This window comes from Schistocerca serialis, unplaced genomic scaffold (assembly GCF_023864345.2).
Source record: "Schistocerca serialis cubense isolate TAMUIC-IGC-003099 unplaced genomic scaffold, iqSchSeri2.2 HiC_scaffold_1085, whole genome shotgun sequence".
Taxonomy (NCBI): Eukaryota; Metazoa; Arthropoda; class Insecta; order Orthoptera; family Acrididae; genus Schistocerca; species Schistocerca serialis.
The window spans coordinates 13165-35684 of record NW_026047277.1 but is presented as its reverse complement, the minus strand read 5'-3'; the positions used below and the strand labels follow the sequence as shown (position 1 = coordinate 35684).

Here is a 22520-nt window from a genome sequence, read left to right as displayed (position 1 = left end):
AGATCGTGAGTACACAGATGTGCTCGAAAGTGTAGGACAGAGCGAACATTCATTTCTTTTTAAGAATCGCAATTCAATCATTCGAGTGCGGCAAAGGCAGTGGTGCAGCGTTTCTTTTCTTAAGATCTCGCAGCTGCTTGGAGGTATGTCCATCGTTTTAAGGACGACACAAAACTAGCGTCAGCGGTGCGTCAGTGGGAAGTCGGTGAAGTCGCCATTGGAGCCATAAGCCAGTAATTACAACACGCGAATCACTCGCACACCATGTAGCATGCACCACAACGCTCGGCCGAGGGACCGGACAGCTCAGTCGGTAGAGCGCTAGACCTTCAACCAAAGGGTCCCGGGCTCAAACCCCCGCCAGGCGAAAATTAACACACTGTCGTAACGGCTAATGGAAACCCTACAGAAAAGAGTGACGCCACGCCGCTTTCTGCCATCAGATTGCTTCTAAAGACGGCGGTTCCACTTGTCGGGAGTCGCTTCTGCCACCGGCAGTCGTGGCCGAGTGGTTAAGGCGTCTGACTTGAAATCAGATTCCCTCTGGGAGCGTAGGTTCGAGTCCTGCCGACTGCGAAAATTTTCTCGCTCTCAAAAGATGGACGTTCAGCTGCATCCTAGCAGTTGCGTCACTACTAAACACGCGCGTCACCAGCAATGTGCAGTGTTATTTGATCCAGGGCGCAGCGTTACAGTCGCGCTCAGAAGCCGCAGCTCATCTCCTCGTCTCACAGCCGCCCACCGGGTGTTAGTACAAGTGTCGCCTCACTGGGCAGTGCAGATGTGTCCATCTTAGCTTGCAGACGATGACGTGTAGCAATTGATGAGCTAACGCAAGTCGAATGTTTTACCGTGTGTATCTCCTAGATACTGCCTCTCATACGGTGGAGAGGCTCACTCCTTCTTGTGTCTCGTTCTCTGCACACGAGTTGCCCCTGGCATCGATATAGCACGGGTTTTCTAGCGCCAGCGCGGCGTCACGTGAAGTCAGCGAAGTGAATATTACACGAGTCGAGTCGACATGTTTGCTTGTTACGATGATGGAAGCAGAAGAAATGTGTGTGGGACTTCACTGCATCGGCTGCTCGCCTTTCAGCGTCCCTGTGTCTTATCAGACGAAGGTGACTGTGAAATTGGCAACGAGGCAGAGGTTAACAAACACATGCAAACAGGAACGTTCAATGTCAGCCGAAATAGCTCAGTTGGGAGAGCGTTAGACTGAAGATCTAAAGGTCCCTGGTTCGATCCCGGGTTTCGGCAGGTATTCGTTTTGATGCGACGCCAATGGAATGGCTCTGCGTTGGTGATAATGCAACTACCGCTGACAACAAAAATGACTCTCTCCTGTAGCTGTTCTGGTTGTCTAGTGCATGCCATAAGAGGAACTCACTAGACAACTAACTCCCTTAGAAGCAAAAGAATCAAAAAAGTCCTACCGACTGCGTTCCTTTTTCTGTGTCAGGTGGTGAAGAACGTTTTCAACGGAACCGTGAAACGAGCGAAAACGTGGGAAACATTGCATTCGAAATGCTTGCGAATTTTCCAATTGCCCAGTGAGTGTCGACAAAATATGTAAATTCTCTGCTCCAACGTATGAGACGCAACGACTCCTGCAATTTGTTGTTGCATCGTGTGTCAGCAGTCTTCGATAGTGTGTTACGAGCTTAGTGCGATAAGTCTGCAGACAGCATTTAGGCGACGTTTTATTAGTAACGGCCCCATGCAGCGATTGCACAACAGTAAACGACATGAGTCAATGTATAGTTGTGCATCGTGAGAGGTATCACAGCGTCGTGTGAGCCCGGATAGCTCAGTCGGTAGAGCATTAGGCTTTTAACCTAAGGGTCCAGGGTTCAAGTCCCTGTCCGGGCGGAAATTTTAATACTTTGGTAGCGATTCGTCTGGTAGCGGTGGAAACGCTACGGAAAATAATGAAGCTACGCCGTTTTCTGACACCACAGTGCTTTAAACGGTAGCAGTTGCATGTGTCGGGACAACACCGCGCTACCAGCAGTCGTGGCCGAGTGGTTAAGGCGTCTGACTCGAAATCAGATTCCCTCTGGGAGCGTAGGTTCGAATCCTACCGGCTGCGTGCGATTTTGCGTAAAGAGGAGCAAAAATTTTCGCACACATGTGACATGCGTGGGCGAATGCGGGTGCAAACCAGTGACGCCATTCTCAACAAGACGAAAGTTTCCGTTTAAGAATACTGAGTTTCGCGACGACCGCTGCTTACTGTGGCCATCGGTTCACCTCGCACTGACGCTGGGACTGCAGAAAGCCGTCGCTGAGATCGTGAGTACACAGATGTGCTCGAAAGTGTAGGACAGAGCGAACATTCATTTCTTTTTAAGAATCGCAATTCAATCATTCGAGTGCGGCAAAGGCAGTGGTGCAGCGTTTCTTTTCTTAAGATCTCGCAGCTGCTTGGAGGTATGTCCCATCGTTTTAAGACGACACAAAACTAGCGTCAGCGGTGCGTCAGTGGGAAGTCGGTGAAGTCGCCATTGGAGCCATAAGCCAGTAATTACAACACGCGAATCACTCGCACACCCATGTAGCATGCACCACAAACGCTCGGCCGAGGGACCGGACAGCTCAGTCGGTAGAGCGCTAGACCTTCAACCAAAGGGTCCCGGGCTCAAACCCCCGCCAGGCGAAAATTAACACACTGTCGTAACGGCTAATGGAAACCTACAGAAAAGAGTGACGCCACGCCGCTTTCTGCCATCAGATTGCTTCTAAAGACGGCGGTTCCACTTGTCGGGAGTCGCTTCTGCCACCGGCAGTCGTGGCCGAGTGGTTAAGGCGTCTGACTTGAAATCAGATTCCCTCTGGGAGCGTAGGTTCGAGTCCTGCCGACTGCGAAAATTTTCTCGCTCTCAAAAGATGGACGTTCAGCTGCATCCTAGCAGTTGCGTCACTACTAAACACGCGCGTCACCAGCAATGTGCAGTGTTATTTGATCCAGGGCGCAGCGTTACAGTCGCGCTCAGAAGCCGCAGCTCATCTCCTCGTCTCACAGCCGCCCACCGGGTGTTAGTACAAGTGTCGCCTCACTGGGCAGTGCAGATGTGTCCATCTTAGCTTGCAGACGATGACGTGTAGCAATTGATGAGCTAACGCAAGTCGAATGTTTTACCGTGTGTATCTCCTAGATACTGCCTCTCATACGGTGGAGAGGCTCACTCCTTCTTGTGTCTCGTTCTCTGCACACGAGTTGCCCCTGGCATCGATATAGCACGGGTTTTCTAGCGCCAGCGCGGCGTCACGTGAAGTCAGCGAAGTGAATATTACACGAGTCGAGTCGACATGTTTGCTTGTTACGATGATGGAAGCAGAAGAAATGTGTGTGGGACTTCACTGCATCGGCTGCTCGCCTTTCAGCGTCCCTGTGTCTTATCAGACGAAGGTGACTGTGAAATTGGCAACGAGGCAGAGGTTAACAAACACATGCAAACAGGAACGTTCAATGTCAGCCGAAATAGCTCAGTTGGGAGAGCGTTAGACTGAAGATCTAAAGGTCCCTGGTTCGATCCCGGGTTTCGGCAGGTATTCGTTTTGATGCGACGCCAATGGAATGGCTCTGCGTTGGTGATAATGCAACTACCGCTGACAACAAAAATGACTCTCTCCTGTAGCTGTTCTGGTTGTCTAGTGCATGCCATAAGAGGAACTCACTAGACAACTAACTCCCTTAGAAGCAAAAGAATCAAAAAAGTCCTACCGACTGCGTTCCTTTTTCTGTGTCAGGTGGTGAAGAACGTTTTCAACGGAACCGTGAAACGAGCGAAAACGTGGGAAACATTGCATTCGAAATGCTTGCGAATTTTCCAATTGCCCAGTGAGTGTCGACAAAATATGTAAATTCTCTGCTCCAACGTATGAGACGCAACGACTCCTGCAATTTGTTGTTGCATCGTGTGTCAGCAGTCTTCGATAGTGTGTTACGAGCTTAGTGCGATAAGTCTGCAGACAGCATTTAGGCGACGTTTTATTAGTAACGGCCCCATGCAGCGATTGCACAACAGTAAACGACATGAGTCAATGTATAGTTGTGCATCGTGAGAGGTATCACAGCGTCGTGTGAGCCCGGATAGCTCAGTCGGTAGAGCATTAGGCTTTTAACCTAAGGGTCCAGGGTTCAAGTCCCTGTCCGGGCGGAAATTTTAATACTTTGGTAGCGATTCGTCTGGTAGCGGTGGAAACGCTACGGAAAATAATGAAGCTACGCCGTTTTCTGACACCACAGTGCTTTAAACGGTAGCAGTTGCATGTGTCGGGACAACACCGCGCTACCAGCAGTCGTGGCCGAGTGGTTAAGGCGTCTGACTCGAAATCAGATTCCCTCTGGGAGCGTAGGTTCGAATCCTACCGGCTGCGTGCGATTTTGCGTAAAGAGGAGCAAAAATTTTCGCACACATGTGACATGCGTGGGCGAATGCGGGTGCAAACCAGTGACGCCATTCTCAACAAGACGAAAGTTTCCGTTTAAGAATACTGAGTTTCGCGACGACCGCTGCTTACTGTGGCCATCGGTTCACCTCGCACTGACGCTGGGACTGCAGAAAGCCGTCGCTGAGATCGTGAGTACACAGATGTGCTCGAAAGTGTAGGACAGAGCGAACATTCATTTCTTTTTAAGAATCGCAATTCAATCATTCGAGTGCGGCAAAGGCAGTGGTGCAGCGTTTCTTTTCTTAAGATCTCGCAGCTGCTTGGAGGTATGTCCATCGTTTTAAGACGACACAAAACTAGCGTCAGCGGTGCGTCAGTGGGAAGTCGGTGAAGTCGCCATTGGAGCCATAAGCCAGTAATTACAACACGCGAATCACTCGCACACCATGTAGCATGCACCACAACGCTCGGCCGAGGGACCGGACAGCTCAGTCGGTAGAGCGCTAGACCTTCAACCAAAGGGTCCCGGGCTCAAACCCCCGCCAGGCGAAAATTAACACACTGTCGTAACGGCTAATGGAAACCCTACAGAAAAGAGTGACGCCACGCCGCTTTCTGCCATCAGATTGCTTCTAAAGACGGCGGTTCCACTTGTCGGGAGTCGCTTCTGCCACCGGCAGTCGTGGCCGAGTGGTTAAGGCGTCTGACTTGAAATCAGATTCCCTCTGGGAGCGTAGGTTCGAGTCCTGCCGACTGCGAAAATTTTCTCGCTCTCAAAAGATGGACGTTCAGCTGCATCCTAGCAGTTGCGTCACTACTAAACACGCGCGTCACCAGCAATGTGCAGTGTTATTTGATCCAGGGCGCAGCGTTACAGTCGCGCTCAGAAGCCGCAGCTCATCTCTCGTCTCACAGCCGCCCACCGGGTGTTAGTACAAGTGTCGCCTCACTGGGCAGTGCAGATGTGTCCATCTTAGCTTGCAGACGATGACGTGTAGCAATTGATGAGCTAACGCAAGTCGAATGTTTTACCGTGTGTATCTCCTAGATACTGCCTCTCATACGGTGGAGAGGCTCACTCCTTCTTGTGTCTCGTTCTCTGCACACGAGTTGCCCCTGGCATCGATATAGCACGGGTTTTCTAGCGCCAGCGCGGCGTCACGTGAAGTCAGCGAAGTGAATATTACACGAGTCGAGTCGACATGTTTGCTTGTTACGATGATGGAAGCAGAAGAAATGTGTGTGGGACTTCACTGCATCGGCTGCTCGCCTTTCAGCGTCCCTGTGTCTTATCAGACGAAGGTGACTGTGAAATTGGCAACGAGGCAGAGGTTAACAAACACATGCAAACAGGAACGTTCAATGTCAGCCGAAATAGCTCAGTTGGGAGAGCGTTAGACTGAAGATCTAAAGGTCCCTGGTTCGATCCCGGGTTTCGGCAGGTATTCGTTTTGATGCGACGCCAATGGAATGGCTCTGCGTTGGTGATAATGCAACTACCGCTGACAACAAAAATGACTCTCTCCTGTAGCTGTTCTGGTTGTCTAGTGCATGCCATAAGAGGAACTCACTAGACAACTAACTCCCTTAGAAGCAAAAGAATCAAAAAAGTCCTACCGACTGCGTTCCTTTTTCTGTGTCAGGTGGTGAAGAACGTTTTCAACGGAACCGTGAAACGAGCGAAAACGTGGGAAACATTGCATTCGAAATGCTTGCGAATTTTCCAATTGCCCAGTGAGTGTCGACAAAATATGTAAATTCTCTGCTCCAACGTATGAGACGCAACGACTCCTGCAATTTGTTGTTGCATCGTGTGTCAGCAGTCTTCGATAGTGTGTTACGAGCTTAGTGCGATAAGTCTGCAGACAGCATTTAGGCGACGTTTTATTAGTAACGGCCCCATGCAGCGATTGCACAACAGTAAACGACATGAGTCAATGTATAGTTGTGCATCGTGAGAGGTATCACAGCGTCGTGTGAGCCCGGATAGCTCAGTCGGTAGAGCATTAGGCTTTTAACCTAAGGGTCCAGGGTTCAAGTCCCTGTCCGGGCGGAAATTTTAATACTTTGGTAGCGATTCGTCTGGTAGCGGTGGAAACGCTACGGAAAATAATGAAGCTACGCCGTTTTCTGACACCACAGTGCTTTAAACGGTAGCAGTTGCATGTGTCGGGACAACACCGCGCTACCAGCAGTCGTGGCCGAGTGGTTAAGGCGTCTGACTCGAAATCAGATTCCCTCTGGGAGCGTAGGTTCGAATCCTACCGGCTGCGTGCGATTTTGCGTAAAGAGGAGCAAAAATTTTCGCACACATGTGACATGCGTGGGCGAATGCGGGTGCAAACCAGTGACGCCATTCTCAACAAGACGAAAGTTTCCGTTTAAGAATACTGAGTTTCGCGACGACCGCTGCTTACTGTGGCCATCGGTTCACCTCGCACTGACGCTGGGACTGCAGAAAGCCGTCGCTGAGATCGTGAGTACACAGATGTGCTCGAAAGTGTAGGACAGAGCGAACATTCATTTCTTTTTAAGAATCGCAATTCAATCATTCGAGTGCGGCAAAGGCAGTGGTGCAGCGTTTCTTTTCTTAAGATCTCGCAGCTGCTTGGAGGTATGTCCATCGTTTTAAGACGACACAAAACTAGCGTCAGCGGTGCGTCAGTGGGAAGTCGGTGAAGTCGCCATTGGAGCCATAAGCCAGTAATTACAACACGCGAATCACTCGCACACCATGTAGCATGCACCACAACGCTCGGCCGAGGGACCGGACAGCTCAGTCGGTAGAGCGCTAGACCTTCAACCAAAGGGTCCCGGGCTCAAACCCCCGCCAGGCGAAAATTAACACACTGTCGTAACGGCTAATGGAAACCCTACAGAAAAGAGTGACGCCACGCCGCTTTCTGCCATCAGATTGCTTCTAAAGACGGCGGTTCCACTTGTCGGGAGTCGCTTCTGCCACCGGCAGTCGTGGCCGAGTGGTTAAGGCGTCTGACTTGAAATCAGATTCCCTCTGGGAGCGTAGGTTCGAGTCCTGCCGACTGCGAAAATTTTCTCGCTCTCAAAAGATGGACGTTCAGCTGCATCCTAGCAGTTGCGTCACTACTAAACACGCGCGTCACCAGCAATGTGCAGTGTTATTTGATCCAGGGCGCAGCGTTACAGTCGCGCTCAGAAGCCGCAGCTCATCTCCTCGTCTCACAGCCGCCCACCGGGTGTTAGTACAAGTGTCGCCTCACTGGGCAGTGCAGATGTGTCCATCTTAGCTTGCAGACGATGACGTGTAGCAATTGATGAGCTAACGCAAGTCGAATGTTTTACCGTGTGTATCTCCTAGATACTGCCTCTCATACGGTGGAGAGGCTCACTCCTTCTTGTGTCTCGTTCTCTGCACACGAGTTGCCCCTGGCATCGATATAGCACGGGTTTTCTAGCGCCAGCGCGGCGTCACGTGAAGTCAGCGAAGTGAATATTACACGAGTCGAGTCGACATGTTTGCTTGTTACGATGATGGAAGCAGAAGAAATGTGTGTGGGACTTCACTGCATCGGCTGCTCGCCTTTCAGCGTCCCTGTGTCTTATCAGACGAAGGTGACTGTGAAATTGGCAACGAGGCAGAGGTTAACAAACACATGCAAACAGGAACGTTCAATGTCAGCCGAAATAGCTCAGTTGGGAGAGCGTTAGACTGAAGATCTAAAGGTCCCTGGTTCGATCCCGGGTTTCGGCAGGTATTCGTTTTGATGCGACGCCAATGGAATGGCTCTGCGTTGGTGATAATGCAACTACCGCTGACAACAAAAATGACTCTCTCCTGTAGCTGTTCTGGTTGTCTAGTGCATGCCATAAGAGGAACTCACTAGACAACTAACTCCCTTAGAAGCAAAAGAATCAAAAAAGTCCTACCGACTGCGTTCCTTTTTCTGTGTCAGGTGGTGAAGAACGTTTTCAACGGAACCGTGAAACGAGCGAAAACGTGGGAAACATTGCATTCGAAATGCTTGCGAATTTTCCAATTGCCCAGTGAGTGTCGACAAAATATGTAAATTCTCTGCTCCAACGTATGAGACGCAACGACTCCTGCAATTTGTTGTTGCATCGTGTGTCAGCAGTCTTCGATAGTGTGTTACGAGCTTAGTGCGATAAGTCTGCAGACAGCATTTAGGCGACGTTTTATTAGTAACGGCCCCATGCAGCGATTGCACAACAGTAAACGACATGAGTCAATGTATAGTTGTGCATCGTGAGAGGTATCACAGCGTCGTGTGAGCCCGGATAGCTCAGTCGGTAGAGCATTAGGCTTTTAACCTAAGGGTCCAGGGTTCAAGTCCCTGTCCGGGCGGAAATTTTAATACTTTGGTAGCGATTCGTCTGGTAGCGGTGGAAACGCTACGGAAAATAATGAAGCTACGCCGTTTTCTGACACCACAGTGCTTTAAACGGTAGCAGTTGCATGTGTCGGGACAACACCGCGCTACCAGCAGTCGTGGCCGAGTGGTTAAGGCGTCTGACTCGAAATCAGATTCCCTCTGGGAGCGTAGGTTCGAATCCTACCGGCTGCGTGCGATTTTGCGTAAAGAGGAGCAAAAATTTTCGCACACATGTGACATGCGTGGGCGAATGCGGGTGCAAACCAGTGACGCCATTCTCAACAAGACGAAAGTTTCCGTTTAAGAATACTGAGTTTCGCGACGACCGCTGCTTACTGTGGCCATCGGTTCACCTCGCACTGACGCTGGGACTGCAGAAAGCCGTCGCTGAGATCGTGAGTACACAGATGTGCTCGAAAGTGTAGGACAGAGCGAACATTCATTTCTTTTTAAGAATCGCAATTCAATCATTCGAGTGCGGCAAAGGCAGTGGTGCAGCGTTTCTTTTCTTAAGATCTCGCAGCTGCTTGGAGGTATGTCCATCGTTTTAAGACGACACAAAACTAGCGTCAGCGGTGCGTCAGTGGGAAGTCGGTGAAGTCGCCATTGGAGCCATAAGCCAGTAATTACAACACGCGAATCACTCGCACACCATGTAGCATGCACCACAACGCTCGGCCGAGGGACCGGACAGCTCAGTCGGTAGAGCGCTAGACCTTCAACCAAAGGGTCCCGGGCTCAAACCCCCGCCAGGCGAAAATTAACACACTGTCGTAACGGCTAATGGAAACCCTACAGAAAAGAGTGACGCCACGCCGCTTTCTGCCATCAGATTGCTTCTAAAGACGGCGGTTCCACTTGTCGGGAGTCGCTTCTGCCACCGGCAGTCGTGGCCGAGTGGTTAAGGCGTCTGACTTGAAATCAGATTCCCTCTGGGAGCGTAGGTTCGAGTCCTGCCGACTGCGAAAATTTTCTCGCTCTCAAAAGATGGACGTTCAGCTGCATCCTAGCAGTTGCGTCACTACTAAACACGCGCGTCACCAGCAATGTGCAGTGTTATTTGATCCAGGGCGCAGCGTTACAGTCGCGCTCAGAAGCCGCAGCTCATCTCCTCGTCTCACAGCCGCCCACCGGGTGTTAGTACAAGTGTCGCCTCACTGGGCAGTGCAGATGTGTCCATCTTAGCTTGCAGACGATGACGTGTAGCAATTGATGAGCTAACGCAAGTCGAATGTTTTACCGTGTGTATCTCCTAGATACTGCCTCTCATACGGTGGAGAGGCTCACTCCTTCTTGTGTCTCGTTCTCTGCACACGAGTTGCCCCTGGCATCGATATAGCACGGGTTTTCTAGCGCCAGCGCGGCGTCACGTGAAGTCAGCGAAGTGAATATTACACGAGTCGAGTCGACATGTTTGCTTGTTACGATGATGGAAGCAGAAGAAATGTGTGTGGGACTTCACTGCATCGGCTGCTCGCCTTTCAGCGTCCCTGTGTCTTATCAGACGAAGGTGACTGTGAAATTGGCAACGAGGCAGAGGTTAACAAACACATGCAAACAGGAACGTTCAATGTCAGCCGAAATAGCTCAGTTGGGAGAGCGTTAGACTGAAGATCTAAAGGTCCCTGGTTCGATCCCGGGTTTCGGCAGGTATTCGTTTTGATGCGACGCCAATGGAATGGCTCTGCGTTGGTGATAATGCAACTACCGCTGACAACAAAAATGACTCTCTCCTGTAGCTGTTCTGGTTGTCTAGTGCATGCCATAAGAGGAACTCACTAGACAACTAACTCCCTTAGAAGCAAAAGAATCAAAAAAGTCCTACCGACTGCGTTCCTTTTTCTGTGTCAGGTGGTGAAGAACGTTTTCAACGGAACCGTGAAACGAGCGAAAACGTGGGAAACATTGCATTCGAAATGCTTGCGAATTTTCCAATTGCCCAGTGAGTGTCGACAAAATATGTAAATTCTCTGCTCCAACGTATGAGACGCAACGACTCCTGCAATTTGTTGTTGCATCGTGTGTCAGCAGTCTTCGATAGTGTGTTACGAGCTTAGTGCGATAAGTCTGCAGACAGCATTTAGGCGACGTTTTATTAGTAACGGCCCCATGCAGCGATTGCACAACAGTAAACGACATGAGTCAATGTATAGTTGTGCATCGTGAGAGGTATCACAGCGTCGTGTGAGCCCGGATAGCTCAGTCGGTAGAGCATTAGGCTTTTAACCTAAGGGTCCAGGGTTCAAGTCCCTGTCCGGGCGGAAATTTTAATACTTTGGTAGCGATTCGTCTGGTAGCGGTGGAAACGCTACGGAAAATAATGAAGCTACGCCGTTTTCTGACACCACAGTGCTTTAAACGGTAGCAGTTGCATGTGTCGGGACAACACCGCGCTACCAGCAGTCGTGGCCGAGTGGTTAAGGCGTCTGACTCGAAATCAGATTCCCTCTGGGAGCGTAGGTTCGAATCCTACCGGCTGCGTGCGATTTTGCGTAAAGAGGAGCAAAAATTTTCGCACACATGTGACATGCGTGGGCGAATGCGGGTGCAAACCAGTGACGCCATTCTCAACAAGACGAAAGTTTCCGTTTAAGAATACTGAGTTTCGCGACGACCGCTGCTTACTGTGGCCATCGGTTCACCTCGCACTGACGCTGGGACTGCAGAAAGCCGTCGCTGAGATCGTGAGTACACAGATGTGCTCGAAAGTGTAGGACAGAGCGAACATTCATTTCTTTTTAAGAATCGCAATTCAATCATTCGAGTGCGGCAAAGGCAGTGGTGCAGCGTTTCTTTTCTTAAGATCTCGCAGCTGCTTGGAGGTATGTCCATCGTTTTAAGACGACACAAAACTAGCGTCAGCGGTGCGTCAGTGGGAAGTCGGTGAAGTCGCCATTGGAGCCATAAGCCAGTAATTACAACACGCGAATCACTCGCACACCATGTAGCATGCACCACAACGCTCGGCCGAGGGACCGGACAGCTCAGTCGGTAGAGCGCTAGACCTTCAACCAAAGGGTCCCGGGCTCAAACCCCCGCCAGGCGAAAATTAACACACTGTCGTAACGGCTAATGGAAACCCTACAGAAAAGAGTGACGCCACGCCGCTTTCTGCCATCAGATTGCTTCTAAAGACGGCGGTTCCACTTGTCGGGAGTCGCTTCTGCCACCGGCAGTCGTGGCCGAGTGGTTAAGGCGTCTGACTTGAAATCAGATTCCCTCTGGGAGCGTAGGTTCGAGTCCTGCCGACTGCGAAAATTTTCTCGCTCTCAAAAGATGGACGTTCAGCTGCATCCTAGCAGTTGCGTCACTACTAAACACGCGCGTCACCAGCAATGTGCAGTGTTATTTGATCCAGGGCGCAGCGTTACAGTCGCGCTCAGAAGCCGCAGCTCATCTCCTCGTCTCACAGCCGCCCACCGGGTGTTAGTACAAGTGTCGCCTCACTGGGCAGTGCAGATGTGTCCATCTTAGCTTGCAGACGATGACGTGTAGCAATTGATGAGCTAACGCAAGTCGAATGTTTTACCGTGTGTATCTCCTAGATACTGCCTCTCATACGGTGGAGAGGCTCACTCCTTCTTGTGTCTCGTTCTCTGCACACGAGTTGCCCCTGGCATCGATATAGCACGGGTTTTCTAGCGCCAGCGCGGCGTCACGTGAAGTCAGCGAAGTGAATATTACACGAGTCGAGTCGACATGTTTGCTTGTTACGATGATGGAAGCAGAAGAAATGTGTGTGGGACTTCACTGCATCGGCTGCTCGCCTTTCAGCGTCCCTGTGTCTTATCAGACGAAGGTGACTGTGAAATTGGCAACGAGGCAGAGGTTAACAAACACATGCAAACAGGAACGTTCAATGTCAGCCGAAATAGCTCAGTTGGGAGAGCGTTAGACTGAAGATCTAAAGGTCCCTGGTTCGATCCCGGGTTTCGGCAGGTATTCGTTTTGATGCGACGCCAATGGAATGGCTCTGCGTTGGTGATAATGCAACTACCGCTGACAACAAAAATGACTCTCTCCTGTAGCTGTTCTGGTTGTCTAGTGCATGCCATAAGAGGAACTCACTAGACAACTAACTCCCTTAGAAGCAAAAGAATCAAAAAAGTCCTACCGACTGCGTTCCTTTTTCTGTGTCAGGTGGTGAAGAACGTTTTCAACGGAACCGTGAAACGAGCGAAAACGTGGGAAACATTGCATTCGAAATGCTTGCGAATTTTCCAATTGCCCAGTGAGTGTCGACAAAATATGTAAATTCTCTGCTCCAACGTATGAGACGCAACGACTCCTGCAATTTGTTGTTGCATCGTGTGTCAGCAGTCTTCGATAGTGTGTTACGAGCTTAGTGCGATAAGTCTGCAGACAGCATTTAGGCGACGTTTTATTAGTAACGGCCCCATGCAGCGATTGCACAACAGTAAACGACATGAGTCAATGTATAGTTGTGCATCGTGAGAGGTATCACAGCGTCGTGTGAGCCCGGATAGCTCAGTCGGTAGAGCATTAGGCTTTTAACCTAAGGGTCCAGGGTTCAAGTCCCTGTCCGGGCGGAAATTTTAATACTTTGGTAGCGATTCGTCTGGTAGCGGTGGAAACGCTACGGAAAATAATGAAGCTACGCCGTTTTCTGACACCACAGTGCTTTAAACGGTAGCAGTTGCATGTGTCGGGACAACACCGCGCTACCAGCAGTCGTGGCCGAGTGGTTAAGGCGTCTGACTCGAAATCAGATTCCCTCTGGGAGCGTAGGTTCGAATCCTACCGGCTGCGTGCGATTTTGCGTAAAGAGGAGCAAAAATTTTCGCACACATGTGACATGCGTGGGCGAATGCGGGTGCAAACCAGTGACGCCATTCTCAACAAGACGAAAGTTTCCGTTTAAGAATACTGAGTTTCGCGACGACCGCTGCTTACTGTGGCCATCGGTTCACCTCGCACTGACGCTGGGACTGCAGAAAGCCGTCGCTGAGATCGTGAGTACACAGATGTGCTCGAAAGTGTAGGACAGAGCGAACATTCATTTCTTTTTAAGAATCGCAATTCAATCATTCGAGTGCGGCAAAGGCAGTGGTGCAGCGTTTCTTTTCTTAAGATCTCGCAGCTGCTTGGAGGTATGTCCATCGTTTTAAGACGACACAAAACTAGCGTCAGCGGTGCGTCAGTGGGAAGTCGGTGAAGTCGCCATTGGAGCCATAAGCCAGTAATTACAACACGCGAATCACTCGCACACCATGTAGCATGCACCACAACGCTCGGCCGAGGGACCGGACAGCTCAGTCGGTAGAGCGCTAGACCTTCAACCAAAGGGTCCCGGGCTCAAACCCCCGCCAGGCGAAAATTAACACACTGTCGTAACGGCTAATGGAAACCCTACAGAAAAGAGTGACGCCACGCCGCTTTCTGCCATCAGATTGCTTCTAAAGACGGCGGTTCCACTTGTCGGGAGTCGCTTCTGCCACCGGCAGTCGTGGCCGAGTGGTTAAGGCGTCTGACTTGAAATCAGATTCCCTCTGGGAGCGTAGGTTCGAGTCCTGCCGACTGCGAAAATTTTCTCGCTCTCAAAAGATGGACGTTCAGCTGCATCCTAGCAGTTGCGTCACTACTAAACACGCGCGTCACCAGCAATGTGCAGTGTTATTTGATCCAGGGCGCAGCGTTACAGTCGCGCTCAGAAGCCGCAGCTCATCTCCTCGTCTCACAGCCGCCCACCGGGTGTTAGTACAAGTGTCGCCTCACTGGGCAGTGCAGATGTGTCCATCTTAGCTTGCAGACGATGACGTGTAGCAATTGATGAGCTAACGCAAGTCGAATGTTTTACCGTGTGTATCTCCTAGATACTGCCTCTCATACGGTGGAGAGGCTCACTCCTTCTTGTGTCTCGTTCTCTGCACACGAGTTGCCCCTGGCATCGATATAGCACGGGTTTTCTAGCGCCAGCGCGGCGTCACGTGAAGTCAGCGAAGTGAATATTACACGAGTCGAGTCGACATGTTTGCTTGTTACGATGATGGAAGCAGAAGAAATGTGTGTGGGACTTCACTGCATCGGCTGCTCGCCTTTCAGCGTCCCTGTGTCTTATCAGACGAAGGTGACTGTGAAATTGGCAACGAGGCAGAGGTTAACAAACACATGCAAACAGGAACGTTCAATGTCAGCCGAAATAGCTCAGTTGGGAGAGCGTTAGACTGAAGATCTAAAGGTCCCTGGTTCGATCCCGGGTTTCGGCAGGTATTCGTTTTGATGCGACGCCAATGGAATGGCTCTGCGTTGGTGATAATGCAACTACCGCTGACAACAAAAATGACTCTCTCCTGTAGCTGTTCTGGTTGTCTAGTGCATGCCATAAGAGGAACTCACTAGACAACTAACTCCCTTAGAAGCAAAAGAATCAAAAAAGTCCTACCGACTGCGTTCCTTTTTCTGTGTCAGGTGGTGAAGAACGTTTTCAACGGAACCGTGAAACGAGCGAAAACGTGGGAAACATTGCATTCGAAATGCTTGCGAATTTTCCAATTGCCCAGTGAGTGTCGACAAAATATGTAAATTCTCTGCTCCAACGTATGAGACGCAACGACTCCTGCAATTTGTTGTTGCATCGTGTGTCAGCAGTCTTCGATAGTGTGTTACGAGCTTAGTGCGATAAGTCTGCAGACAGCATTTAGGCGACGTTTTATTAGTAACGGCCCCATGCAGCGATTGCACAACAGTAAACGACATGAGTCAATGTATAGTTGTGCATCGTGAGAGGTATCACAGCGTCGTGTGAGCCCGGATAGCTCAGTCGGTAGAGCATTAGGCTTTTAACCTAAGGGTCCAGGGTTCAAGTCCCTGTCCGGGCGGAAATTTTAATACTTTGGTAGCGATTCGTCTGGTAGCGGTGGAAACGCTACGGAAAATAATGAAGCTACGCCGTTTTCTGACACCACAGTGCTTTAAACGGTAGCAGTTGCATGTGTCGGGACAACACCGCGCTACCAGCAGTCGTGGCCGAGTGGTTAAGGCGTCTGACTCGAAATCAGATTCCCTCTGGGAGCGTAGGTTCGAATCCTACCGGCTGCGTGCGATTTTGCGTAAAGAGGAGCAAAAATTTTCGCACACATGTGACATGCGTGGGCGAATGCGGGTGCAAACCAGTGACGCCATTCTCAACAAGACGAAAGTTTCCGTTTAAGAATACTGAGTTTCGCGACGACCGCTGCTTACTGTGGCCATCGGTTCACCTCGCACTGACGCTGGGACTGCAGAAAGCCGTCGCTGAGATCGTGAGTACACAGATGTGCTCGAAAGTGTAGGACAGAGCGAACATTCATTTCTTTTTAAGAATCGCAATTCAATCATTCGAGTGCGGCAAAGGCAGTGGTGCAGCGTTTCTTTTCTTAAGATCTCGCAGCTGCTTGGAGGTATGTCCATCGTTTTAAGACGACACAAAACTAGCGTCAGCGGTGCGTCAGTGGGAAGTCGGTGAAGTCGCCATTGGAGCCATAAGCCAGTAATTACAACACGCGAATCACTCGCACACCATGTAGCATGCACCACAACGCTCGGCCGAGGGACCGGACAGCTCAGTCGGTAGAGCGCTAGACCTTCAACCAAAGGGTCCCGGGCTCAAACCCCCGCCAGGCGAAAATTAACACACTGTCGTAACGGCTAATGGAAACCCTACAGAAAAGAGTGACGCCACGCCGCTTTCTGCCATCAGATTGCTTCTAAAGACGGCGGTTCCACTTGTCGGGAGTCGCTTCTGCCACCGGCAGTCGTGGCCGAGTGGTTAAGGCGTCTGACTTGAAATCAGATTCCCTCTGGGAGCGTAGGTTCGAGTCCTGCCGACTGCGAAAATTTTCTCGCTCTCAAAAGATGGACGTTCAGCTGCATCCTAGCAGTTGCGTCACTACTAAACACGCGCGTCACCAGCAATGTGCAGTGTTATTTGATCCAGGGCGCAGCGTTACAGTCGCGCTCAGAAGCCGCAGCTCATCTCCTCGTCTCACAGCCGCCCACCGGGTGTTAGTACAAGTGTCGCCTCACTGGGCAGTGCAGATGTGTCCATCTTAGCTTGCAGACGATGACGTGTAGCAATTGATGAGCTAACGCAAGTCGAATGTTTTACCGTGTGTATCTCCTAGATACTGCCTCTCATACGGTGGAGAGGCTCACTCCTTCTTGTGTCTCGTTCTCTGCACACGAGTTGCCCCTGGCATCGATATAGCACGGGTTTTCTAGCGCCAGCGCGGCGTCACGTGAAGTCAGCGAAGTGAATATTACACGAGTCGAGTCGACATGTTTGCTTGTTACGATGATGGAAGCAGAAGAAATGTGTGTGGGACTTCACTGCATCGGCTGCTCGCCTTTCAGCGTCCCTGTGTCTTATCAGACGAAGGTGACTGTGAAATTGGCAACGAGGCAGAGGTTAACAAACACATGCAAACAGGAACGTTCAATGTCAGCCGAAATAGCTCAGTTGGGAGAGCGTTAGACTGAAGATCTAAAGGTCCCTGGTTCGATCCCGGGTTTCGGCAGGTATTCGTTTTGATGCGACGCCAATGGAATGGCTCTGCGTTGGTGATAATGCAACTACCGCTGACAACAAAAATGACTCTCTCCTGTAGCTGTTCTGGTTGTCTAGTGCATGCCATAAGAGGAACTCACTAGACAACTAACTCCCTTAGAAGCAAAAGAATCAAAAAAGTCCTACCGACTGCGTTCCTTTTTCTGTGTCAGGTGGTGAAGAACGTTTTCAACGGAACCGTGAAACGAGCGAAAACGTGGGAAACATTGCATTCGAAATGCTTGCGAATTTTCCAATTGCCCAGTGAGTGTCGACAAAATATGTAAATTCTCTGCTCCAACGTATGAGACGCAACGACTCCTGCAATTTGTTGTTGCATCGTGTGTCAGCAGTCTTCGATAGTGTGTTACGAGCTTAGTGCGATAAGTCTGCAGACAGCATTTAGGCGACGTTTTATTAGTAACGGCCCCATGCAGCGATTGCACAACAGTAAACGACATGAGTCAATGTATAGTTGTGCATCGTGAGAGGTATAAAGCGTCGTGTGAGCCCGGATAGCTCAGTCGGTAGAGCATTAGGCTTTTAACCTAAGGGTCCAGGGTTCAAGTCCCTGTCCGGGCGGAAATTTTAATACTTTGGTAGCGATTCGTCTGGTAGCGGTGGAAACGCTACGGAAAATAATGAAGCTACGCCGTTTTCTGACACCACAGTGCTTTAAACGGTAGCAGTTGCATGTGTCGGGACAACACCGCGCTACCAGCAGTCGTGGCCGAGTGGTTAAGGCGTCTGACTCGAAATCAGATTCCCTCTGGGAGCGTAGGTTCGAATCCTACCGGCTGCGTGCGATTTTGCGTAAAGAGGAGCAAAAATTTTCGCACACATGTGACATGCGTGGGCGAATGCGGGTGCAAACCAGTGACGCCATTCTCAACAAGACGAAAGTTTCCGTTTAAGAATACTGAGTTTCGCGACGACCGCTGCTTACTGTGGCCATCGGTTCACCTCGCACTGACGCTGGGACTGCAGAAAGCCGTCGCTGAGATCGTGAGTACACAGATGTGCTCGAAAGTGTAGGACAGAGCGAACATTCATTTCTTTTTAAGAATCGCAATTCAATCATTCGAGTGCGGCAAAGGCAGTGGTGCAGCGTTTCTTTTCTTAAGATCTCGCAGCTGCTTGGAGGTATGTCCATCGTTTTAAGACGACACAAAACTAGCGTCAGCGGTGCGTCAGTGGGAAGTCGGTGAAGTCGCCATTGGAGCCATAAGCCAGTAATTACAACACGCGAATCACTCGCACACCATGTAGCATGCACCACAACGCTCGGCCGAGGGACCGGACAGCTCAGTCGGTAGAGCGCTAGACCTTCAACCAAAGGGTCCCGGGCTCAAACCCCCGCCAGGCGAAAATTAACACACTGTCGTAACGGCTAATGGAAACCCTACAGAAAAGAGTGACGCCACGCCGCTTTCTGCCATCAGATTGCTTCTAAAGACGGCGGTTCCACTTGTCGGGAGTCGCTTCTGCCACCGGCAGTCGTGGCCGAGTGGTTAAGGCGTCTGACTTGAAATCAGATTCCCTCTGGGAGCGTAGGTTCGAGTCCTGCCGACTGCGAAAATTTTCTCGCTCTCAAAAGATGGACGTTCAGCTGCATCCTAGCAGTTGCGTCACTACTAAACACGCGCGTCACCAGCAATGTGCAGTGTTATTTGATCCAGGGCGCAGCGTTACAGTCGCGCTCAGAAGCCGCAGCTCATCTCCTCGTCTCACAGCCGCCCACCGGGTGTTAGTACAAGTGTCGCCTCACTGGGCAGTGCAGATGTGTCCATCTTAGCTTGCAGACGATGACGTGTAGCAATTGATGAGCTAACGCAAGTCGAATGTTTTACCGTGTGTATCTCCTAGATACTGCCTCTCATACGGTGGAGAGGCTCACTCCTTCTTGTGTCTCGTTCTCTGCACACGAGTTGCCCCTGGCATCGATATAGCACGGGTTTTCTAGCGCCAGCGCGGCGTCACGTGAAGTCAGCGAAGTGAATATTACACGAGTCGAGTCGACATGTTTGCTTGTTACGATGATGGAAGCAGAAGAAATGTGTGTGGGACTTCACTGCATCGGCTGCTCGCCTTTCAGCGTCCCTGTGTCTTATCAGACGAAGGTGACTGTGAAATTGGCAACGAGGCAGAGGTTAACAAACACATGCAAACAGGAACGTTCAATGTCAGCCGAAATAGCTCAGTTGGGAGAGCGTTAGACTGAAGATCTAAAGGTCCCTGGTTCGATCCCGGGTTTCGGCAGGTATTCGTTTTGATGCGACGCCAATGGAATGGCTCTGCGTTGGTGATAATGCAACTACCGCTGACAACAAAAATGACTCTCTCCTGTAGCTGTTCTGGTTGTCTAGTGCATGCCATAAGAGGAACTCACTAGACAACTAACTCCCTTAGAAGCAAAAGAATCAAAAAAGTCCTACCGACTGCGTTCCTTTTTCTGTGTCAGGTGGTGAAGAACGTTTTCAACGGAACCGTGAAACGAGCGAAAACGTGGGAAACATTGCATTCGAAATGCTTGCGAATTTTCCAATTGCCCAGTGAGTGTCGACAAAATATGTAAATTCTCTGCTCCAACGTATGAGACGCAACGACTCCTGCAATTTGTTGTTGCATCGTGTGTCAGCAGTCTTCGATAGTGTGTTACGAGCTTAGTGCGATAAGTCTGCAGACAGCATTTAGGCGACGTTTTATTAGTAACGGCCCCATGCAGCGATTGCACAACAGTAAACGACATGAGTCAATGTATAGTTGTGCATCGTGAGAGGTATCACAGCGTCGTGTGAGCCCGGATAGCTCAGTCGGTAGAGCATTAGGCTTTTAACCTAAGGGTCCAGGGTTCAAGTCCCTGTCCGGGCGGAAATTTTAATACTTTGGTAGCGATTCGTCTGGTAGCGGTGGAAACGCTACGGAAAATAATGAAGCTACGCCGTTTTCTGACACCACAGTGCTTTAAACGGTAGCAGTTGCATGTGTCGGGACAACACCGCGCTACCAGCAGTCGTGGCCGAGTGGTTAAGGCGTCTGACTCGAAATCAGATTCCCTCTGGGAGCGTAGGTTCGAATCCTACCGGCTGCGTGCGATTTTGCGTAAAGAGGAGCAAAAATTTTCGCACACATGTGACATGCGTGGGCGAATGCGGGTGCAAACCAGTGACGCCATTCTCAACAAGACGAAAGTTTCCGTTTAAGAATACTGAGTTTCGCGACGACCGCTGCTTACTGTGGCCATCGGTTCACCTCGCACTGACGCTGGGACTGCAGAAAGCCGTCGCTGAGATCGTGAGTACACAGATGTGCTCGAAAGTGTAGGACAGAGCGAACATTCATTTCTTTTTAAGAATCGCAATTCAATCATTCGAGTGCGGCAAAGGCAGTGGTGCAGCGTTTCTTTTCTTAAGATCTCGCAGCTGCTTGGAGGTATGTCCATCGTTTTAAGACGACACAAAACTAGCGTCAGCGGTGCGTCAGTGGGAAGTCGGTGAAGTCGCCATTGGAGCCATAAGCCAGTAATTACAACACGCGAATCACTCGCACACCATGTAGCATGCACCACAACGCTCGGCCGAGGGACCGGACAGCTCAGTCGGTAGAGCGCTAGACCTTCAACCAAAGGGTCCCGGGCTCAAACCCCCGCCAGGCGAAAATTAACACACTGTCGTAACGGCTAATGGAAACCCTACAGAAAAGAGTGACGCCACGCCGCTTTCTGCCATCAGATTGCTTCTAAAGACGGCGGTTCCACTTGTCGGGAGTCGCTTCTGCCACCGGCAGTCGTGGCCGAGTGGTTAAGGCGTCTGACTTGAAATCAGATTCCCTCTGGGAGCGTAGGTTCGAGTCCTGCCGACTGCGAAAATTTTCTCGCTCTCAAAAGATGGACGTTCAGCTGCATCCTAGCAGTTGCGTCACTACTAAACACGCGCGTCACCAGCAATGTGCAGTGTTATTTGATCCAGGGCGCAGCGTTACAGTCGCGCTCAGAAGCCGCAGCTCATCTCCTCGTCTCACAGCCGCCCACCGGGTGTTAGTACAAGTGTCGCCTCACTGGGCAGTGCAGATGTGTCCATCTTAGCTTGCAGACGATGACGTGTAGCAATTGATGAGCTAACGCAAGTCGAATGTTTTACCGTGTGTATCTCCTAGATACTGCCTCTCATACGGTGGAGAGGCTCACTCCTTCTTGTGTCTCGTTCTCTGCACACGAGTTGCCCCTGGCATCGATATAGCACGGGTTTTCTAGCGCCAGCGCGGCGTCACGTGAAGTCAGCGAAGTGAATATTACACGAGTCGAGTCGACATGTTTGCTTGTTACGATGATGGAAGCAGAAGAAATGTGTGTGGGACTTCACTGCATCGGCTGCTCGCCTTTCAGCGTCCCTGTGTCTTATCAGACGAAGGTGACTGTGAAATTGGCAACGAGGCAGAGGTTAACAAACACATGCAAACAGGAACGTTCAATGTCAGCCGAAATAGCTCAGTTGGGAGAGCGTTAGACTGAAGATCTAAAGGTCCCTGGTTCGATCCCGGGTTTCGGCAGGTATTCGTTTTGATGCGACGCCAATGGAATGGCTCTGCGTTGGTGATAATGCAACTACCGCTGACAACAAAAATGACTCTCTCCTGTAGCTGTTCTGGTTGTCTAGTGCATGCCATAAGAGGAACTCACTAGACAACTAACTCCCTTAGAAGCAAAAGAATCAAAAAAGTCCTACCGACTGCGTTCCTTTTTCTGTGTCAGGTGGTGAAGAACGTTTTCAACGGAACCGTGAAACGAGCGAAAACGTGGGAAACATTGCATTCGAAATGCTTGCGAATTTTCCAATTGCCCAGTGAGTGTCGACAAAATATGTAAATTCTCTGCTCCAACGTATGAGACGCAACGACTCCTGCAATTTGTTGTTGCATCGTGTGTCAGCAGTCTTCGATAGTGTGTTACGAGCTTAGTGCGATAAGTCTGCAGACAGCATTTAGGCGACGTTTTATTAGTAACGGCCCCATGCAGCGATTGCACAACAGTAAACGACATGAGTCAATGTATAGTTGTGCATCGTGAGAGGTATCACAGCGTCGTGTGAGCCCGGATAGCTCAGTCGGTAGAGCATTAGGCTTTTAACCTAAGGGTCCAGGGTTCAAGTCCCTGTCCGGGCGGAAATTTTAATACTTTGGTAGCGATTCGTCTGGTAGCGGTGGAAACG

General features: G+C 50.5%; 39 non-coding genes across 39 annotated transcripts; all 39 read left to right on the top strand.

The window, feature by feature from the left end:
* The first annotated feature begins 494 nt into the window (after positions 1 to 494).
* Trnas-uga (transfer RNA serine (anticodon UGA)) lies at positions 495 to 576 on the top strand. The gene has a single exon. It is a non-coding gene; the product is annotated as a tRNA-Ser (tRNA).
* A 611-nt stretch (positions 577 to 1187) lies between these two features.
* Trnaf-gaa (transfer RNA phenylalanine (anticodon GAA)) lies at positions 1188 to 1260 on the top strand. Its single transcript has one exon. It is a non-coding gene; the product is annotated as a tRNA-Phe (tRNA).
* A 539-nt stretch (positions 1261 to 1799) lies between these two features.
* On the top strand, positions 1800 to 1872 carry Trnak-uuu (transfer RNA lysine (anticodon UUU)). The gene has a single exon. It is a non-coding gene; the product is annotated as a tRNA-Lys (tRNA).
* A 138-nt stretch (positions 1873 to 2010) lies between these two features.
* On the top strand, positions 2011 to 2092 carry Trnas-cga (transfer RNA serine (anticodon CGA)). Its single transcript has one exon. It is a non-coding gene; the product is annotated as a tRNA-Ser (tRNA).
* A 693-nt stretch (positions 2093 to 2785) lies between these two features.
* Positions 2786 to 2867, top strand: Trnas-uga (transfer RNA serine (anticodon UGA)). Its single transcript has one exon. It is a non-coding gene; the product is annotated as a tRNA-Ser (tRNA).
* A 611-nt stretch (positions 2868 to 3478) lies between these two features.
* Trnaf-gaa (transfer RNA phenylalanine (anticodon GAA)) lies at positions 3479 to 3551 on the top strand. The gene has a single exon. It is a non-coding gene; the product is annotated as a tRNA-Phe (tRNA).
* A 539-nt stretch (positions 3552 to 4090) lies between these two features.
* Positions 4091 to 4163, top strand: Trnak-uuu (transfer RNA lysine (anticodon UUU)). Its single transcript has one exon. It is a non-coding gene; the product is annotated as a tRNA-Lys (tRNA).
* A 138-nt stretch (positions 4164 to 4301) lies between these two features.
* Positions 4302 to 4383, top strand: Trnas-cga (transfer RNA serine (anticodon CGA)). The gene has a single exon. It is a non-coding gene; the product is annotated as a tRNA-Ser (tRNA).
* A 691-nt stretch (positions 4384 to 5074) lies between these two features.
* Trnas-uga (transfer RNA serine (anticodon UGA)) lies at positions 5075 to 5156 on the top strand. Its single transcript has one exon. It is a non-coding gene; the product is annotated as a tRNA-Ser (tRNA).
* Positions 5157 to 5766: 610 nt separating this feature from the next.
* On the top strand, positions 5767 to 5839 carry Trnaf-gaa (transfer RNA phenylalanine (anticodon GAA)). Its single transcript has one exon. It is a non-coding gene; the product is annotated as a tRNA-Phe (tRNA).
* A 539-nt stretch (positions 5840 to 6378) lies between these two features.
* Trnak-uuu (transfer RNA lysine (anticodon UUU)) lies at positions 6379 to 6451 on the top strand. The gene has a single exon. It is a non-coding gene; the product is annotated as a tRNA-Lys (tRNA).
* A 138-nt stretch (positions 6452 to 6589) lies between these two features.
* Positions 6590 to 6671, top strand: Trnas-cga (transfer RNA serine (anticodon CGA)). The gene has a single exon. It is a non-coding gene; the product is annotated as a tRNA-Ser (tRNA).
* A 691-nt stretch (positions 6672 to 7362) lies between these two features.
* Positions 7363 to 7444, top strand: Trnas-uga (transfer RNA serine (anticodon UGA)). The gene has a single exon. It is a non-coding gene; the product is annotated as a tRNA-Ser (tRNA).
* Positions 7445 to 8055: 611 nt separating this feature from the next.
* Trnaf-gaa (transfer RNA phenylalanine (anticodon GAA)) lies at positions 8056 to 8128 on the top strand. Its single transcript has one exon. It is a non-coding gene; the product is annotated as a tRNA-Phe (tRNA).
* A 539-nt stretch (positions 8129 to 8667) lies between these two features.
* On the top strand, positions 8668 to 8740 carry Trnak-uuu (transfer RNA lysine (anticodon UUU)). Its single transcript has one exon. It is a non-coding gene; the product is annotated as a tRNA-Lys (tRNA).
* A 138-nt stretch (positions 8741 to 8878) lies between these two features.
* On the top strand, positions 8879 to 8960 carry Trnas-cga (transfer RNA serine (anticodon CGA)). Its single transcript has one exon. It is a non-coding gene; the product is annotated as a tRNA-Ser (tRNA).
* Positions 8961 to 9651: 691 nt separating this feature from the next.
* Positions 9652 to 9733, top strand: Trnas-uga (transfer RNA serine (anticodon UGA)). Its single transcript has one exon. It is a non-coding gene; the product is annotated as a tRNA-Ser (tRNA).
* Positions 9734 to 10344: 611 nt separating this feature from the next.
* Trnaf-gaa (transfer RNA phenylalanine (anticodon GAA)) lies at positions 10345 to 10417 on the top strand. Its single transcript has one exon. It is a non-coding gene; the product is annotated as a tRNA-Phe (tRNA).
* A 539-nt stretch (positions 10418 to 10956) lies between these two features.
* Positions 10957 to 11029, top strand: Trnak-uuu (transfer RNA lysine (anticodon UUU)). Its single transcript has one exon. It is a non-coding gene; the product is annotated as a tRNA-Lys (tRNA).
* Positions 11030 to 11167: 138 nt separating this feature from the next.
* Positions 11168 to 11249, top strand: Trnas-cga (transfer RNA serine (anticodon CGA)). The gene has a single exon. It is a non-coding gene; the product is annotated as a tRNA-Ser (tRNA).
* Positions 11250 to 11940: 691 nt separating this feature from the next.
* Trnas-uga (transfer RNA serine (anticodon UGA)) lies at positions 11941 to 12022 on the top strand. The gene has a single exon. It is a non-coding gene; the product is annotated as a tRNA-Ser (tRNA).
* A 611-nt stretch (positions 12023 to 12633) lies between these two features.
* Trnaf-gaa (transfer RNA phenylalanine (anticodon GAA)) lies at positions 12634 to 12706 on the top strand. Its single transcript has one exon. It is a non-coding gene; the product is annotated as a tRNA-Phe (tRNA).
* Positions 12707 to 13245: 539 nt separating this feature from the next.
* Positions 13246 to 13318, top strand: Trnak-uuu (transfer RNA lysine (anticodon UUU)). The gene has a single exon. It is a non-coding gene; the product is annotated as a tRNA-Lys (tRNA).
* A 138-nt stretch (positions 13319 to 13456) lies between these two features.
* Trnas-cga (transfer RNA serine (anticodon CGA)) lies at positions 13457 to 13538 on the top strand. Its single transcript has one exon. It is a non-coding gene; the product is annotated as a tRNA-Ser (tRNA).
* Positions 13539 to 14229: 691 nt separating this feature from the next.
* Positions 14230 to 14311, top strand: Trnas-uga (transfer RNA serine (anticodon UGA)). Its single transcript has one exon. It is a non-coding gene; the product is annotated as a tRNA-Ser (tRNA).
* Positions 14312 to 14922: 611 nt separating this feature from the next.
* On the top strand, positions 14923 to 14995 carry Trnaf-gaa (transfer RNA phenylalanine (anticodon GAA)). Its single transcript has one exon. It is a non-coding gene; the product is annotated as a tRNA-Phe (tRNA).
* Positions 14996 to 15534: 539 nt separating this feature from the next.
* Positions 15535 to 15607, top strand: Trnak-uuu (transfer RNA lysine (anticodon UUU)). The gene has a single exon. It is a non-coding gene; the product is annotated as a tRNA-Lys (tRNA).
* A 138-nt stretch (positions 15608 to 15745) lies between these two features.
* Positions 15746 to 15827, top strand: Trnas-cga (transfer RNA serine (anticodon CGA)). The gene has a single exon. It is a non-coding gene; the product is annotated as a tRNA-Ser (tRNA).
* Positions 15828 to 16518: 691 nt separating this feature from the next.
* On the top strand, positions 16519 to 16600 carry Trnas-uga (transfer RNA serine (anticodon UGA)). Its single transcript has one exon. It is a non-coding gene; the product is annotated as a tRNA-Ser (tRNA).
* Positions 16601 to 17211: 611 nt separating this feature from the next.
* Trnaf-gaa (transfer RNA phenylalanine (anticodon GAA)) lies at positions 17212 to 17284 on the top strand. Its single transcript has one exon. It is a non-coding gene; the product is annotated as a tRNA-Phe (tRNA).
* Positions 17285 to 17822: 538 nt separating this feature from the next.
* Positions 17823 to 17895, top strand: Trnak-uuu (transfer RNA lysine (anticodon UUU)). The gene has a single exon. It is a non-coding gene; the product is annotated as a tRNA-Lys (tRNA).
* A 138-nt stretch (positions 17896 to 18033) lies between these two features.
* On the top strand, positions 18034 to 18115 carry Trnas-cga (transfer RNA serine (anticodon CGA)). The gene has a single exon. It is a non-coding gene; the product is annotated as a tRNA-Ser (tRNA).
* Positions 18116 to 18806: 691 nt separating this feature from the next.
* Trnas-uga (transfer RNA serine (anticodon UGA)) lies at positions 18807 to 18888 on the top strand. Its single transcript has one exon. It is a non-coding gene; the product is annotated as a tRNA-Ser (tRNA).
* A 611-nt stretch (positions 18889 to 19499) lies between these two features.
* Trnaf-gaa (transfer RNA phenylalanine (anticodon GAA)) lies at positions 19500 to 19572 on the top strand. Its single transcript has one exon. It is a non-coding gene; the product is annotated as a tRNA-Phe (tRNA).
* A 539-nt stretch (positions 19573 to 20111) lies between these two features.
* Positions 20112 to 20184, top strand: Trnak-uuu (transfer RNA lysine (anticodon UUU)). Its single transcript has one exon. It is a non-coding gene; the product is annotated as a tRNA-Lys (tRNA).
* A 138-nt stretch (positions 20185 to 20322) lies between these two features.
* Trnas-cga (transfer RNA serine (anticodon CGA)) lies at positions 20323 to 20404 on the top strand. Its single transcript has one exon. It is a non-coding gene; the product is annotated as a tRNA-Ser (tRNA).
* Positions 20405 to 21095: 691 nt separating this feature from the next.
* Positions 21096 to 21177, top strand: Trnas-uga (transfer RNA serine (anticodon UGA)). Its single transcript has one exon. It is a non-coding gene; the product is annotated as a tRNA-Ser (tRNA).
* A 611-nt stretch (positions 21178 to 21788) lies between these two features.
* On the top strand, positions 21789 to 21861 carry Trnaf-gaa (transfer RNA phenylalanine (anticodon GAA)). The gene has a single exon. It is a non-coding gene; the product is annotated as a tRNA-Phe (tRNA).
* A 539-nt stretch (positions 21862 to 22400) lies between these two features.
* Trnak-uuu (transfer RNA lysine (anticodon UUU)) lies at positions 22401 to 22473 on the top strand. The gene has a single exon. It is a non-coding gene; the product is annotated as a tRNA-Lys (tRNA).
* The last annotated feature ends 47 nt before the right edge of the window (positions 22474 to 22520 follow it).